Genomic DNA, 4,777 nt, shown 5'->3' with positions numbered 1-4,777 from the left:
TCCACGTCAATTTAGTTTGGGTAGATGTGATTTCTGCCTGAACACAGAAGTGTCATTCAAATATAATGGTGGCCACTGACTGAGGTCTTGTAGATTGATATGGGGGGTGCAGAGTTGTTGAAATAGTATATATATATATATCCTGCTTTCCAAATGGGACCACATTAAGGTGTAATTTTCTGATTACGACTGCACAAAGGTCGTCCTGCTTAGTGCGATATCCACTACTCAAAATGCTGATCTGCAATTGGATTTGTAGTTTGAGAACTGCTTACAACTTCCATAATAATAATATAATAACATAATAACATTTATAGTAAGAATACATTATAGTTAACGCGACAGCGCAAAATAGACATGCTGCTGCCATTTGCAGCAGAGTGACATCACTGGTGTGGTGACATCATCACTGATGACATCACAATTGCTCGAGTGACATCATCATTGAGTGCGCGAGTGATGTCATAAATCCTTCCCTGGGCTATGAGTAGGACTGGTAAATCTCCAGAAGTAAAGATGGCTGAAGACATTCAAGCTAAACTGAATAATTACCGCACTGCTCCCTTTGACGCCAGATTCCCCAACGTGAACCAGACGAAGAACTGCTGGGTCAACTACATGGACTATCACCGCTGTCAAAAAGCCCTGCACGCCAAGGGAGTGGACCCCGCCCGCTGCGACTGGTACAAGAGGGTCTACAAGTCACTCTGCCCCATGTCCTGGGTTCAGAAATGGGACGACCAGAGAGAGGAGGGGACCTTCCCAGGAAAGATCTAAGACTGCCCTTTCCAAAGCTGTTGGTCTCCCAAAGACTTCATCTATGTTTCTAGCAATGGTTGGAGCCCTAAAGGCTCCTCCACTACCTTACCCACTACACCACTACTGCTGCTTTTGAATAAGACTAGAAAGACTAGACAACTAGCAAAAAGACTAGATTCTGGATTAAAATGTCTCAGGAAAAGTTTGTGTGTGGGGGGGATATGTAACGTATACCGTATTGGTCAGAATATAAGATGAACCTTGATAAGATGACCTCCTTTTCAAGACAGATTTTTTGGAGGAAAAAAAACTTTTTGAAGTCCAAATGTTTTCATATAAAAAAATAAAATCATTTTATTTGACAATTATAATAAAACACATTGAATAACAAGGTAAGCTGTTTTTGTCTCTTAAATAAAATCATATTTTCAATGTCTTTGATGAAATGGTCACATTTAAGTTAGATGATGCTAATGTTTTCATGGTTACCACACCTGGCATTTACTTGCGGAGTGCTTCAGTCGATCCAACAGATCAACGCATTGTTCAACGCACCACTGTTTCCGTTAAAAGAAATACAATAAAAACTGACTGAACTCAGTCAGCCCTTGTCTGTTCACGAGGAGCGACCCCACGGATCCTAGCATCCAGGCAGGTAACGTACACACGCAAAGAGAAGTAGAGTAAGCGTGTTTGCATAAACGCTAGTGTGGGAGCGTGTGTGTGTACGTGTGTGCACGTGTGTCAGTGTTGAAACAGTGATATGCGGGCATGGAGTGAGAGGGTGCCCACTAGGTTTTTTGCCGTAAGTGTTGTGAATGGAAAATTACATGTTAAAGTCTGACGACATCAGAGTCAGACCTATTTCCAAGAAAAAAAAGTCTTATACACAGCTTCTTCTTCTGTGGTGTTGTGGCTGCATATTTATGTTGCATTAACGCCTCCTTCTGGAGTGATGTCATCAGTGAGTGATGTCAGTGATTTCACACTAAAGTCACTCGAGCAATTGTGATGTCATTGGTCAGTGATGTAATCAGTGATGGTGTAATATACACACACACTGCTCGCGTCGCCCAAGTGACATCACTCTTGAGTGACATCACTCTTGACATTGTGACATCATCGGCACACAATTGCTCAACCCGAGTGATGTCATCAGCGATGTCACTCGAGCAATTGTGATGTCATCAGTGATGTCACTCGAGCAATTATGATGTCATCAGTGAGGTCATAAATCCTTCCTGCTGAGGCTATATAAGTGGTGGAAGACGCAATTGCTGGAAAGCCATAAGAAGAAGCTGCTGCTCGTGTATGATAATTTCCCTCCAAAAACAACAATTTTAACCCTCAGGTACGATAATTCAACATTTCCCTGGCTACACTGGGGGATGGAATGGAGCTCATCACAGTTCTTGAAAAAACTGTCTCTCCAGATCAGTATGAACGGGAACAGGCACAGACGTTTCTGGAGCAGGCAGCGATTGAGAACCTGCCGACGTTCCTGGTGGAGCTGTCCAAGGTTTTGGCGAACCCAGGGAACACTCAGGTCACTCGTGTGGCAGCCGGCCTGCAGGTGAAAAACTCTCTGACCTCCAAAGACCCCAATGTCAAGACACAGTACCAGCAGAGATGGCTGGACATCGACGCCCAAGCACGACGTGAGATCAAGACCTTTGTTCTCCAGACGCTGGGCACAGAGACGTACCGGCCCAGCTCGGCGTCCCAGTGCGTCGCCGGGATCGCCTGCGCCGAGATCCCAATCAGCCAGTGGCCCGAGCTGATCCCCCAGCTGGTGTCCAATGTCACAGATCCCTCCAGCATCGAACATATGAAGGAGTCCACCCTGGAGGCCATTGGCTACATCTGCCAGGACATAGACCCGGAGGAGCTGCAGGAAAACGCCAACCAGATCCTGACAGCCATCATCCAGGGAATGAGGGAGGAGCCCAACAACGTCAAACTGGCCGCCACCAACGCCCTGCTCAACTCACTGGAGTTCACTAAGGTCAACTTTGACAACGAGACGGAGAGACACTTCATCATGCAGGTGGTGTGTGAAGCTACCCAGTGTCCCGACACCAGAGTGCGTGTGGCGGCCTTACAGAACCTGGTGAAAATCATGTCTCTGTATTACCAGTACATGGAGACGTACATGGGCCCTGCTCTGTTTGCGATCACCATAGAAGCCATGAAGAGTGACATGGACGAGGTAGCCTTACAGGGCATCGAGTTCTGGTCCAACGTCTGTGATGGGGAGATGGACCTGGCCAATGAAGCCTCTGAGCTTTCGGAGCAGGGACGGCCCCCGGAGCATACAAGTAAATTCTACGCCAAAGGGGCCTTGCAGTACCTGGTTCCTATCCTCATACAGACCCTCACCAAACAGGATGAGGACGCTGACGATGATGACTGGAACCCGTGCAAGGCAGCCGGCGTGTGTTTGATGCTGCTGGCGACATGCTGTGAGGACGACGTGGTCCCGCACGTCCTGCCCTTCATCAAAGAACACATCAAGCACTCAGACTGGCGCTACCGGGACGCCTCGGTCATGGCCTTCGGCTCCATCCTGGAGGGGCCTGAACTCAACCAGCTCAAACTCCTCGTCCGACAGGCTATGCCCACCCTGATAGAGCTAATGAAGGACCCCAGTGTGGTGGTGAGGGACACCACGGCCTGGGCGGTGGAGAGGATCTGTGAGCTGCTGCCGGAGGCGGCCATCGACGAGGTTTACCTGGCTCCGCTGCTGCAGTGTCTGATAGAGGGGCTGGGGGCCGAGCCCAGGGTGGCCTCCAACGTCTGCTGGGCACTCTCCAGCCTGGCGGAGGCGGCTTATGAGGCAATGGACGCGGCGGAGGACCAGGAGGGGCCCATCACCTATTGCCTCTCCTCCTCCTTCGAAATCATAGTCCAGAAACTCCTCGAGACCACAGACAGGCCCGACGGCCACCAGAATAACCTGCGCTCGGCCGCCTACGAGGCTCTGATGGAGATTGTTAAGAACAGCGCCACGGACTGCTACCCCACTGTCCAGAAAACCATCCTGGTCATCATGGAGCGACTGCAGCAACTCTTACAGATGGAGTCTCACATCCAGAGCACCTCAGACAGAATCCAGTTCAATGACCTGCAGTCACTACTGTGTGCCACTCTACAAAATGTGCTTCGCAAGCTGCACCATCAGGACGCCCTGCAGATCTCAGACGTGGTGATGACCTCGCTGCTCCGGATGTTCCAGAGCACCGCCGGCTCCGGAGGTGTGCAGGAGGATGCGCTCATGGCTGTCTCCACGCTGGTGGAAGTGCTGGGGAGTGACTTCCAGAAATATATGGATGCCTTCAAGCCTTTCTTGGGGATTGGACTCAAGAACTATTCTGAATATCAGGTGTGTCTTGCAGCGGTGGGTCTGGTATGTGACCTGTCCAGAGCTCTGACGTCCAACATCCTGCCTTACTGTGACGAGATCATGCAGATGCTGCTGGAGAACTTGGGGAATGAGAACGTCCACCGGTCTGTGAAGCCCCAGATCCTGTCGGTGTTTGGTGACATCGCTCTGGCCATCGGAGGAGAGTTCAAGAAATACCTGGAGATCGTGCTGGACGCCCTGCAGCAGGCGTCAGAGGCCCAGGTCGACAAGACGGACCACGACATGGTGGACTATCTGAATGAGTTGAGGGAGGGCTGCCTGGAGGCTTACACTGGGATCATCCAGGGCCTTAAGGGAGACCAGGAGAACATTCACCCTGATGTGATGCTGTTCCTGCCTCGGGTGGAGTTCATCCTGTCTTTCATTCACCACATAGCGGAGGATGACGACCACTCTGACGGAGTGGTGGCCAAAGCTGCCGGACTCATAGGTGACCTGTGTGCTGCGTTCGGTAAGGACTTCATGAAGCTGGTGGAAGTGCGTCCTCTCATCAACGACTTGCTGACAGAGGGCCGGCGATCCAAGATCACCAAAACCAAGAGGGTGGCCACCTGGGCCACAAACAAGCTCCGCAAGCTGAAGAGCAAGGCCTGA

At 50.4% G+C, this 4,777-nt stretch overlaps 2 pseudogenes across 2 annotated transcripts; both read left to right on the top strand.

Annotated features, from left to right (window-relative positions):
- The first annotated feature begins 516 nt into the window (after window positions 1-516).
- LOC310779264 (cytochrome c oxidase subunit 6B1 pseudogene) lies at window positions 517-777 on the top strand (annotated as a pseudogene). Its single transcript has one exon. The product of its transcript is annotated as a cytochrome c oxidase subunit 6B1 pseudogene (transcript).
- A 1,375-nt stretch (window positions 778-2,152) lies between these two features.
- On the top strand, window positions 2,153-4,777 carry LOC310779793 (importin subunit beta-1 pseudogene; annotated as a pseudogene). The gene has a single exon. The product of its transcript is annotated as an importin subunit beta-1 pseudogene (transcript).

The sequence above is a fragment of the Poromitra crassiceps genome, assembly GCF_964638095.1.
Source record: "Poromitra crassiceps genome assembly, chromosome: 7".
In the NCBI taxonomy this organism is placed as follows: Eukaryota; Metazoa; Chordata; class Actinopteri; order Beryciformes; family Melamphaidae; genus Poromitra; species Poromitra crassiceps.
The sequence above is the reverse complement of the archived record's forward strand: the minus strand, read 5'-3'. Positions and strand labels throughout refer to the sequence as shown.